Here is a 12,723-nt window from a genome sequence, read left to right on the forward strand (position 1 = left end):
AAGGGCAAAGAGCATCTTGTGTGCTAGCTCAATCAGTCTATGGACTGAAGCAAAGCTTCAAGGTCTTGGAATATCCGGTTTATCAAAGTAATCCAGACCTTTGGACTTATTTAGTAACCGGATAAGTCTTGTGTATACAAAAAGTGTGATGGAGATGTGGTGGTATTTCTTGTACTATACGTAGATAACATTTTTGGTAGTTGGAAACAATATCAAAGTGTTATCAGAAGTAAGGGTATGGTTGTCCAAACAATTCGATATGAAGGACTTGGGAGAATGTATATATTCTTTGGATCAAAGTAATAAGGGATCGCAAGAAAAGAATTTTTTACTTATCCCAAGCTTCATATATCGAAAAAAAATCCTTACTCATTTTAAGCATGCAGAACTCCAAGAAAGGTTTCTTACCTTTTGGGCTTGGAGTAGTTTTATTTAAAAAGATGTCTCCGAAGACATCAAAGGAGATAGAGGAAATGAAGGCAATTCTTTATGCTTCGGCTGTCGGAAGCCTAATGTATGCTATGCACGAGATCAGAAATCTGTTTTACCAAGGGCATAGTTAGCAGAGATCAAAGTAACCCTGGACAAGGACATTGGACTGCAGTAAAGCATATATTGAAGTACCTTAGAGACACTAGAGATTATATGCTAGCTTACAAGGCAGTTAATTTGGTCCCTATGAGTTGCACGAATTTTGACTTCCAATCAGATAGGGACAATATTAAGTCAACCTCGGGGTTTTTTGTTTACTTTAGGAGGTAAAGTCATAACTATGGAAGAGTGATAAGCATAGGTGTTTTTCTGGACTCCACCATAGAGGCTGAGTATATGGCAAGCCTCTGAGGTAGCCATAAAAGCTGAATAACTCAATAACCTCAAGATAGGCTTAGATATGATTTCTGATTTGTCCAAAGATTATTACAATTTATTATAATAATAGTGGTGCAGTAGCAAACTCGAAAAAACCATGAGTCTATAAGGCAAGTAAATACAATAGAGCGCAAGTACCACCCAATACGAGAAATCGTATAAATGAGGAGAAGTTGTTGCTGCCTAGATTGCATCAGATGATGACCTATAGATCTTTTCACTAAGACCCTTAAGGCAAGAGCTTTTGATGGGCATGTTGAAGGGTTGGGATTCAGATGTATGGCAGCAGATATGACAACTTAGTCTTTTAGTATAAATGGGAGATTGTTAGGATGTATACTAAAAGTCTAGCTTTTGGTATAAACATTTATCTAGAAATAAGAATCACATTGGTCAAATGTCTACATTTATGATAAATGTAGCTGTTCAATTAATTTATATTGTAGATAACATGGTGTGTGGTGTCACACACAGAGGATCAGGTTATCAGTACCTTATAAATTATAAATAGTAGCTCACGACCAAGATGGAAAGGAACAAACCATTGGAAGGTCGTAGTGTAATTAGGTATTAGTTTATCTTAACTATATAATTACACTAGTACACTTAGAGTTTATTGAGTAGGACCATTAGAGGTCGTTTCTTTTATACTGACTTTATAAAGGAACAAAGACCTCAGTTATTATGGAAGTGTGTGCTCTTAATCCCAATATAATAACAAGCACATATATTTGATATTTATTTCTTTAATTTATCAATGAGTGAGATTTAGTTCGATAAATCAATAAGCCCAATAAGTTGGGAAATGATATCACTTATAGTGTGTGTTGTTGATTATAGAAGGAAACTGTGTCCTAGTAATCTAGGTTGAGAATGCCACCAAGAGGAGCTTATAAGGATTGTCATGTTAAACCCTGCAGGTGGACTTAGTCCGACATGACGATGAGGTTGAGTGGTACTACTCTTAGACTAAGATATTAATTAAATGAGTTGTCAGTAACTCACTTAATTAGTGGACATTCGACATCTTAAACACAGGGAGACTAACACACTCATAATAAGAAGGAGCCCAAAAATGTAATTTAGGATTGGTGCGGTAGTTCAATAATAATTCTTTAGTGGAATGAATTATTATTGATGAAGTTAAGTTGTGTGTTCGGGGCGAACACGGGATGCTTAATTTCATCGGGAGACCAAAACCAATTCCTCCTCTCGGTCCCTATCATAGCCTCTTGTATATAGAGATTTATATTCACCACATACCCACCTTCTTACCCATCCTATAGGGGTCGGCCAAGCTAGCTTGGAGACCAAGCTAGGGCCGACCATGGTTTGGTTCATGGGTGAATTCATGTGGCCGACCCTAGCTTGAACTCAAGCTTAGGTGGCCGGCCCTATTAAAATAAAAAGGAATTTATTTTTAAAATTTTTTCTTACGTGGATAACATGATTTAAAAGAGAGATTAAAAATTTAAATCTTTCCTTTTATAAGATTCTACAAAAGATTAAGAGAAGAGCTAAATCTCTTTCCTTATTTGTAGATTAAAAGGTTGATTTTAATTTTGGTAAAAACTTTCTTTTTAATCATGTTCATGATTTAAAAGAAAGTTTAAAATTAAAAATCCTCTTTTATTAGTTTCTACAAAAGATTAAGAAAAGATTTAATATCTTTCCTTATTTGTAGATTGAAAGGAGATTTTAATTTTTAGAGATAACTTTCCTTTTTAGATATTATCCACATGTTTAAAAGAAAATTTTTAATTTATAAAATTTCATTTTTATTAACCAATCATGAAGGGATAAAAATTATTGGATAAATTTTTATAAATTTCCGGAAGCAAATAAGGAAGTTTTAATTTGTGTTTAAAATTTTATTTGCTTGGAGATATTAATGTGGCCAGCCATTGAAATTGAGAAAAGAATTTTGATTTTAATTAATTAAAATTTTTCCTTTTCATGGCAAAAGAATTAAGGGAGTTTTTATTTAAATTTCCTTATTTGCCAAGACCAAGGATTATAAAAGAGGGGGTAGAGGTGCCTTCATGGTGAACGACTCTATTATTTTCTCCTCTATTTTTCTCCTTGCGTGTGGCCGGCCTCTCCTCTTTCTTTCTTCTCCATCTTGTGGCCGAACCTCTTCATGCTCTTGGAGTTTTAATTGGTGGCCGGATTCTAGCTTGAAGAAGAAGAAGGAGAGAAAGCTTGCATCCCTTGGAGCTTGGTTGGTGGAAAAAGTTCTTCATCCTTTGGAAGTTTTTGCTTGGCCGAAACTTGAAGGAAGAAGAAGAAGGTGCTAGGTGGTTCTCGTCTCGGAAGATCATTGCCCACACAATATCCGAGGTTAGAAGAGGAATACGGTAGAAGATCAAGAGGTCTTTGTCTTCAAAAGAAAGGTATAACTAGTAATGTTTTTCCGCATCATACTAGTTTTATTTCTTTGTAAAAATACCAAATACAAGAGGCATACGATTCTAGTATTTCGAATTTGTTTTCGATGTTGTGTTCTTTTATTTTTTCTTTTCCTTGTAATTTGATTGTTCTTTTTGGTTGACCTAAAGTTATTTAAGGAAATTAAATATTAACTTTCCTTAAAAGGCTTTGTCTAGTCGGTGGTGGTTGTTCCCATATCCAAGAAGGCTATGTGCCTCGCCACGTCAGTACTGGGAGCTAATTTTGGAAACTAATATTTAATGAAATTAATAACCTAGGTGATTTGGATCGAACGTGTTAAGTTTCGCAGAAGATCCGAGTCTAAACCTAAAAGAACAAATAGATTAAACTTTGGATCAAACGTGTTAAGTTCCGCAGGCGATCCAAGTTTAATTTAAAAGAACACATGGTAGCTAGGAAAAGGTTCAGACCTTTGTACAAAATTTTTGTACAGTGGAACCATTAGGTTTTCCGAGTAGCAACCAACAGAGTTGAGGGAAGCGAACTTCAAGGCAACGTGAAGGATGACACGGGGAGGAGCCGCGGGCTCAGGTGCATCTGAGGGACGAAGGCCGAGGAAGAGGACTTCAAGAGAGACTCCGGAGAGGATGAGTGTGAGCATGTAACCGGGACCAGTCGACTGATGGAAGTTACAGTTGACTGCTCAGTCGATTGGAAGCGAACAGAAGCATTATGTTCGCTCATCCAATAGTGACCAGTCGACTGGTACTTACACCAGTCGACTAGTAAGTGACCGTTGGTAGAAACCCTAATTCTGCCAAGTAGCTGTTGGTTGTGTCCAACAGTTGCACCGGTCGACTGATAGAAGTGTCAATCGACTGGTGCGTGGGAAATGAGTTGTCTTGTGATCAACTCTTTCCTCATTATATATTGGAAGTTTGGGGCATTGCAAGAGGTTACTGATCTTGTCAATGCATGATTACATCGTGAAAATGATATCAAAATAATTTTAGTACCGAACCCCCTCTAACTACACTAATGCAGTATAGAAATGACTCAGGTCGTCTTCTAATGAAAGTAACGATAGGATGGTAATCTAGGATTGTATGTTATTCCTATTTTTGAGATTTTTAATATGGAAATGGGGGTTTTGAATTTTGATTCTAAATCTAATAAATGAAAAGCAAAACAAGTAGGAAACTAATCTAGTGCTGGAATGAAATCTAACTAAGTGTCAACAATTAATCCACAACGCATTGTCACTCTACGTTATGGTTTAACCATCAACATAATTAAACTAAGGAAGAAAATATCAAACCATTAAATGAAACCTAATCTAATAAATAAAAGACAATGCAAGTAATACAACTAAACCTAACCTAACTACAATTGTAGAAAATAAAGGCAATATGAAGTAAAACATAAAATGAAACATAAAGCATGAAATGAAACCTAAGCTAATCTATCCTAATTGCATTCAAATGAAGAACTAGAACTTAAAGAAATTGGAAGAACAAGACAAGCAAGAATTAGACAAAGTAGAATGCATCAAATTGAACCTAACTATTTAAAAAGACATTTCACCAAACACCTACTATGCATGAAACAAGTTAAGTAAGATTAGTGCAATTCAAACATGGAATTAAACTTAATACAAGCATTCAATCTAAATTAACAAACATCAACTAAGCTAATCCAACCACAATTCACACATCCACTTCCAGCTCCAAGGACTACCCTTCGCCATCACACGAAAGACCCGGCTCCGGAACCCCCAAAGCTAGTGGTCAGCAGTGAAGAACCGATGGATAGCTTGCTTCGACAACGATGATGTGATGAATGAATGTTCCACCGAAAAACCCCTTTGATGGAGGTTGACCATACTAGAATGAATGCACTGTGAAAGGGGATGAATCGCCGTCGCCGCCTCCTTTCCCTGCCGCTTGAACCCCTAGGTGGTGAAGCTACCAGAAAGTAGCTGGAAGGTGGAGATCACACCGGAGAACCCCTCCAGCGAGGTGGATGATTGGAATTACTATCGAAACTTGCTGCTCCCGCCACTTATGCTTGCTGTCGTCGCCGCTCGGGATCAAGAAGCTGAGGAGAGGACTGCTTGATAAGGAAGATAGATGAAAACCTGGTCGTTGGATCATGAGATGAGCGATCTAGATCGTTAGAAATTAAATTGACACTGATTTGATCAAACAGTCCATGTGGCTCCAGATCCGAATGGAGGGCTGGATGACTATATTTGAGTGAAGGAATAAGATTTCTTTAGATCTAGATAACGGTTCATATTGATTCAGTTTGATCTCCTCCGTTTAACCTCCAACTCAAGCCAAATTCAATCTGGTTCGATTATAATCCACGGCTCTTTGAATTTCCTACAAAACTACATAAAAATATGAAATTAAATTTCACAATTTGTAGAAAATTTATAATTAAGTCCAAAATAGGTTATAATCACAAAATATAATATAACCATAAAATTAAGTATGAGAAGGTAAAAATGTCAAGAATAAGAGCCAAATAACCAATAAAAATGTTAGTTATCAATACACTCCTAGTCTTGGCCTCCAAGCTTCCAAAGCCTAACACTCTTCTTCCAATTCTCATTCTCAATCTTGTAAAGAAGAAGAGTACCTTGTGAGAGATTTGCTCCACCGAGAAGGAAAAAGGTTTAGCCGGAGATTGCCGGGGACTAATCCATCAACGGATTGAGGGATTACATCGATCGTGTTAGAGTTTGTGTTCTATTTTTATTGTTTTCATTGTTTAAGTATATTCTACTACGCACTAACCTTTTGTAGAGAAATAAAATTGGGGGTGACCTAGCCTATTCAACCCCCTTCTAGCCGACCACTAGATCCCCTACAAGAATATGTTAGGTAATGAAGGATATACCGCAGCCTTCCTTTGTGCAAAGGAAGGCTCCATTACGTGCATATATTAGAATAATGGAATATTCTCTAGTGGACAATTGTTATTTTATAACAAGTTGTTATAATTCTCTTACAATATTGTCTTCGAGAGACAGTTTGATCAGCCAAATAACCAACCGACGATTAGGTTGATCGTATATATGTTGTGTGCCTTGGCATTGAGCAGTGGGGGGCTAAGCCACGTAAGTCCGATTGTCTCTTGGGTCGACTCTATATATGTTGTGTGTCTTGGCGTTGAGCAGTGGAGAGCTAAACCCCGTAAGTCCGACTGACCATATGTGAGGGGTTGTGCCCCTAAGGAGTGAGGAACTACACTCCGACTGTCCGACCGACTCTTTGTTCGACCGAGTTTATGCTGAGGCCTTGCCCATAAGGAGTGAGAAAGTCTGCCCTTAGCTTCGGTCTGATCTTGGTCCACCCAAGTTTGTGCTGGGAACAGTGCCTAAGAGAGATGAGGAACTGAGTTCATAGGTCCTCCCAGCGGTCGGGCAGATATTATGCTGGGAGTTGCGCCCAGGAGAATGGGGAACTAGGCCCCTGATGGTCCGATAGGCTCTTATCCAACTGGTCGTATGTTGGGAGTCCTGTCCAGGAGCAAATGGTTTGTTCGGCCACGTACTCCCCGATTTTGACTGCCACCTCATCTCAATTGAGACTGATACATCATCTTGATTTCGACCCCAACCTCGGAGGCCCTACCTTATATGCTGCATCACAAGCATCCCCTTTAAATCTAGTTGAAGGAGGTTACAAGCTCAATTGATTAGATAATCCATTATTCAACCGAATCACTCTCAGTCGGAACTCAATTGACTTTTTCTAATCGACTTTTGTAAATGTTCTAATGTCATAGTAATGTTCTGTTTGAATTTTTGCAAGTGTCAGCTTTGATTGGAATTTGTTCCCAGTTTGCAATAAAACTGATGTTTGCTTATAACTCAGCTGGACAATATGAGAGTCTGGAGTGTGGGTGCGAGAGCAGACTCGCTTATAACTCAGCCAAGAGGCACGAGAGTTTGGAACTTAGGCACGAGAGCATGCTTGCTTATAACTCAGTCGGACGACACAAGAGTCTGGAGCGTGGGCGCACGAGCATACTCGTTTATAATTTGGTTAGATGGTACGAGAGTTTGAGACGTAGGTGCAAGGGTAGGCTCACTATAACTCATTGGATGACACGAGAGTATGGGACTTAAGAGCGAAAGCATACTTGTTTATAATTCGATCGGACCACATGAGAGTTTGGAGCATGGGCGCGAGAGTAGACTCGCTTATAACTCGACCAGACGACACGAGAGTCTAGGATGTAGGTGCAAGGGCAGATTAGTTTATAACTCGATCGGACAACACAAGAGTCTGGGATGCAGGCGCGAGAGCAAGCTTGCTTATAACTAGGTCGAACAACATGAGACTCTGAGACGTAGGCATAAGGTCAGGCTCGCTTATAACTCAGTCGGATGACACAAGAGTCTGGAACTTAAGCACGAAAGCATGCTTGCTTATAATTTGGGCAAATGACATAAAAGTCTGGAGCGTGGACGTGAGAGCAAACTCTCTTATAATTTGCCTAAATGACATGAGAGTCTGGAACGTAGGCTTGGAGTTTGGAGGTATAGTATATGACCCGAATGCCTTGGAGATTAGAGGTATGGTGTATGACCCGAATACCTTAGAGATTGGAAGTATAGTGTATGACCCGAATATCATGGAGCTTGAATTGAAGACATGATGTATGACCCAAATGCCTGAGAACTTGAACTTCTTTCTTTATTAAAGATAGAAGTATAATTTGAATTTTAAAATATAAAATTCAAATTTCAAACTTATCTGTTGAGCCGGCTCGAGTGGATAATCTCATGCTGCCAAATAGGGATGAATGAGTATATTGGTATGGCCACGCTATCAGTCGAGTCTACCGAGTGGCTGATAAATTGAAACTAATCCTACATGAAGATGCTGAAAGAATTTGCCGAATGAAATAGCCATAATTTGAAATTCCTGCAACTGGAGCTATTTGGGAGTTGTTGATCGGATTGGACTTGATCTTTTGGGATTTCCGATCGGGTGCTCATTTTGACTTTTGCCGGTTGGACTTACCTTGCCAAGTGAATGTTGTCCATTTTGATTTTTGCAGATCGATTTTTACTTGGAGATGCCGATCAGACTCTCTTTGAAGACGCCGACTGAATATTTGGTTTGAACATCAGTTAGGCTCTTTCCACTATGTTCCTGAAGGAGATCCTCCAGCTAGGGGTGAGTATTCGGTTAAAACCGAACCGAACCGAATAAACCAAACCTGAATAAATCGAATTTTTTAAAAAAAACCGAACCGACCGAATTCCTCATTAAAACCCGAAGAAACCGAACCGATTAAAAATTGATTAATTCAGTTTTCAACCGAATTAACCGAATAGGCCGGATTTCTCACAAACTGTGAGAAATTGTCGATTTCTCACAGGTTTAGGCATTTAGCCATTGTTCGCCTATATTCACCAGATCATTATAAAGGTCTTCTTTCACCTCATCCACGGATCTACGCAAAGTTGGGAGTGGAACAATTTACCGATTGAATCTCTGGACATTGTAAAGCACTAAAGCTCCATGACCTTGTAAAGCACTAAAGCTCCATTGTTAACCATCTCACAGTTTTCAGCCCACCACCTCTGTGCTTGCCACTTGTTAAACATCTCACAGCTACCATTGACATCAAGCATTTACAGAATTAGTGCACCAAATTAGTTAGGAACTAGAAAATAAAAATTCAATGACGCCACTTGATATCACAGGACAAGTAGTCCTCACCGACTCAATTTATTACTAAACTCTATGAGAAAAATAAAATATGACAAACATAATCCAAGGAACAAAACAAATTTTGATCAAATAATTACTATTAGAAACCAGAAGCATGACATATTAACACACAATTTAGTGTGGCAACACAAGCAACAATTACAAATATAATCTTTCTCCAAACTCAAGGCAGTGAACTACTTATGAAACATACAGGAGCAAGTGGTCATACAACAAGTCACAACACAAGGAAATAAGGCACAATTTTTCCAAGTGATTTAAGCTACTGCTTTTTATGGCCGCAATAGCTTCCTGATCTGCAAAATTGTTTGGCATGTGCATGAAGAGTTTGATTCGCACTTTCGCAATTCTTCCACTTCCTTTACCACATACAAGCTTAAGCAAGGAATGGATGAGCAATCCTCTTTTTGTGAAATGGAAGCAATTGCCCAAAACTTAATCATCCTTTCAATGATTGCATTTTTACATATTTGTGACAACCATGGTGCATGTACTAGAATCAAGCATAAAAAAGCAATGTCTCTTCAATATCTCCATGAAACTGCATCATTTAAAGGATAATCATTCTAGCATGTTCTACAAGTTCAGAGGAAAGCAAAGTAGAACCATTTTTAGCCGGTGGCAATTGACCTTCTACAGTACCATTTGTCAGTAAAGTAAATGTGAGCATAACAATTGACAATTAATCAATTACACAAGTTAAACTAGAAAATTATCAGCAACATACCTTTCCGATGACTTAAGCTTGCATGTGGTGCATGAATATCAATGTCAGCATGTGAATTCTCAGATCCATTCCTTTAAAGATGAAAAAAAATGTCAAATATGATTCACATATCCATAAAACTAAAATAATAGACTATGCTGTGGATACAAAAGAAATAGTATTTCAAAATAGTAGATGCTGCATGACAAAAATTCACTACCAATGTCCTTAACAAGTGAAACTAGAGGCAATGACCTTGAGTCATCTCTGGTCAAGATAGATAATGTTGCACTTGCACATGCTTTTTTTTATAATACTGAAGCATTAGAAACTTTCATCAAACAACCAAAAACTAAGAAAAAAAACTCTAACTTGAAATCAAAATAATCTCATTAAATTACCACCAAATAAACAAAAACTCCTACCAAACTAAAAGATACCAATCTTATTAACACCAAAATAAATAGTTATAAAAAATGAGTTGTAATTCAAAATTTGAAATTCAGATTGTTTCTTTAATTGCATTGATCATATTAGTTATCTCACTATCAATGAACAATATAATATAACTTGTACATGTCTCAAAAAGCTGCATTCCCATTTTGTAATCTGCGCTAAGGATTTATTCAAGTTAAATATCACGTCCATACTTTTTTTTCCTTACAAAAACAAATAGAAGACTAAAAGAAATGGCTTTCAGGATAAATCCTTGATATGTCCCACAGTAGATACCAATACTGGTAATAATAAAACCAATCAGTAGATATAACATTATAACTGCATACCTTGTACAATTTTCTAGGGTAGAAATAGCATGAGAACTGTCTCGATATGGTGCTGACTGTGTTGTTCTGGCTTCCATGGAACCAGATATAACCAAAGGAGTAGTACTTTGTACTTTTTGTACCATAGACTTCTCAAGAAATGGTCATGGCAGAGTAGGTGTTGGAGTAATTCAGAAGTAAATGAAACATTTATGGAAGGCAAAGAAAAATCCTTGCTATATTTGGAAATTGTTGAAGAGCCCTTGATATTATTCACTACTGTGTGATGAAAACCCCTTCAATATAGGATAGGCATATTAATTAAATATAGAGATGAAATCATGGTCACAACATGTTCAGCCGTGACACAGGAAGAGTTTTTGTACCTTAAATTCTCCAATCTGAAAAGCTGGTTTCTGATTCCCAAAAACAGTAATGTAATCTGAGACTCCAGCATCCACAACATTATTATCATGCATGGAAGCAGTCGATGGACCATTCTCCTGAAGCATATCAAGCCTTCCTTGTTTATGACATAAAGCATCACCAGTACCTGCAATTGAACAAACAAGATTGCTATTTGTACTATTTTTATGTTTTATGGTTAAACTTATGAGAGCCTCACCTTTTGGATGTGTATGTATCCCATACGAAGGTGATTCTTCAACAGGATTATCCTTTAGCTTCATTGATTTTCTCTTAGGGGAAGGCAATAATTTATCAAGGTCTTGCAATATCTTGTTTTCCATCTCTCTTGACTGAACTGAACCAGAAGCAACAGCTTTGTTGAGTATTTTGTTGCCCTCAGTTTCTTCCTGTGCATCCAAATTATGAGGACATTGATTTTGTCCTCAAATAGAAACTTCATTATTGCTAGTCTCAAACAAAACATAAAAAAAAAGTAAGAACTTTGCTAGTATCAAGAACAAAAATAGCATATCCTAAGTAAGAACTTTGCAATACTATACTCTTTCATAAGGAATTGGATTGCACCTTTCCTTGTCCTTTAGAAAATGATGGATCCATCTCAGTGCACTTCTCGGCATCTTTAAAACCTTCAAGCAAAGCACCTAACTTTGTGTAGCATGCTGCCTTAGCAGTAAACTTTTAAAAGCTTGAGTCATTAAGTAAAAAAATGCTATGAAAAAGGTTGAGTAGGAGTTAGAATTACTATTAACAAGTGGGTGTTTTTGATTGCACAAGACAATCTAGGTAAAATTACAATGAGCACAAAAGGTTCTAGGCTAATAGATCATCTACTTGTTTGAGATATACAAAAAACTTCAAACAATGTTTTGATTACATCAAGATAAAAATTCATCATTTGGAGAGCAGTTTCAATGCATAAAGCAACAAGGTCAGCCCCAACATAGCCATGTGCTTGCAATCCTTTCCAAATCAACCTACATTATATAAATCAAATTGCATAAAATCAACATGTACTGCCACATGTTTATTGAACAAGATAACAACAATTGAAAATGATCACTTACATCATTAGATAGCTTCAAGGTCAATTTAAATAAAATATAATATTTAAATATACCATTGTTTATCACCGGTGTTGTCGAAGAAGATGAGTCCACTATAATTTTTGAGAATTCTGATAAAAAAAATGCAAGTTATCACAATACTCTTTATAAGTTTATAATTATAAATAAAAATCTAATTATCTTTTTCTTAAAAAGAAAAACTTACCACTTTCAAGTTTTTCCACATCCTCTAAAATTTCTTCGATGTTGAGTGGTTTCAAATTTAACCAAAGCCAATCTTGAGTGCAAATAAGACTTTCTACCACCTTCGGAGTCAATGAACTCCTAAAACAATCAAGTACCCGACCACTAGTACTAAAAGCAGATTCTGAAGCAACTGTTGATATTGAAATGGCTAATATATCACGAGCAATTTGAGCAAGTATAGGAAATATGTGACAATTTTGCTTCCGCCATCCCAAAATGTCAAAATTATCACAATACTCTTCAACTATTTCATTCAGATACTTATCTAATTCTGACATATTGTCATCACCAAAAACTTGTGACTTTTGTTTCTTATACTTGGCTATAATTGTTTGTCTTTTCAAATCACTCATATTGTTTGAAGTATTGTCCTTGTCAACTGATTCTGAAATAGATGGAACTCTTGAAGTATTACATTGAGACTCCATTTTTTCCTTATAATTCTTTTACAAAGCAAATAAAGTGTCTTTTATTATCTTTCCTACTCTTTCACCCTT

Source organism: Zingiber officinale, chromosome 6A (genome assembly GCF_018446385.1).
Source record: "Zingiber officinale cultivar Zhangliang chromosome 6A, Zo_v1.1, whole genome shotgun sequence".
NCBI lineage: Eukaryota > Viridiplantae > Streptophyta > Magnoliopsida > Zingiberales > Zingiberaceae > Zingiber > Zingiber officinale.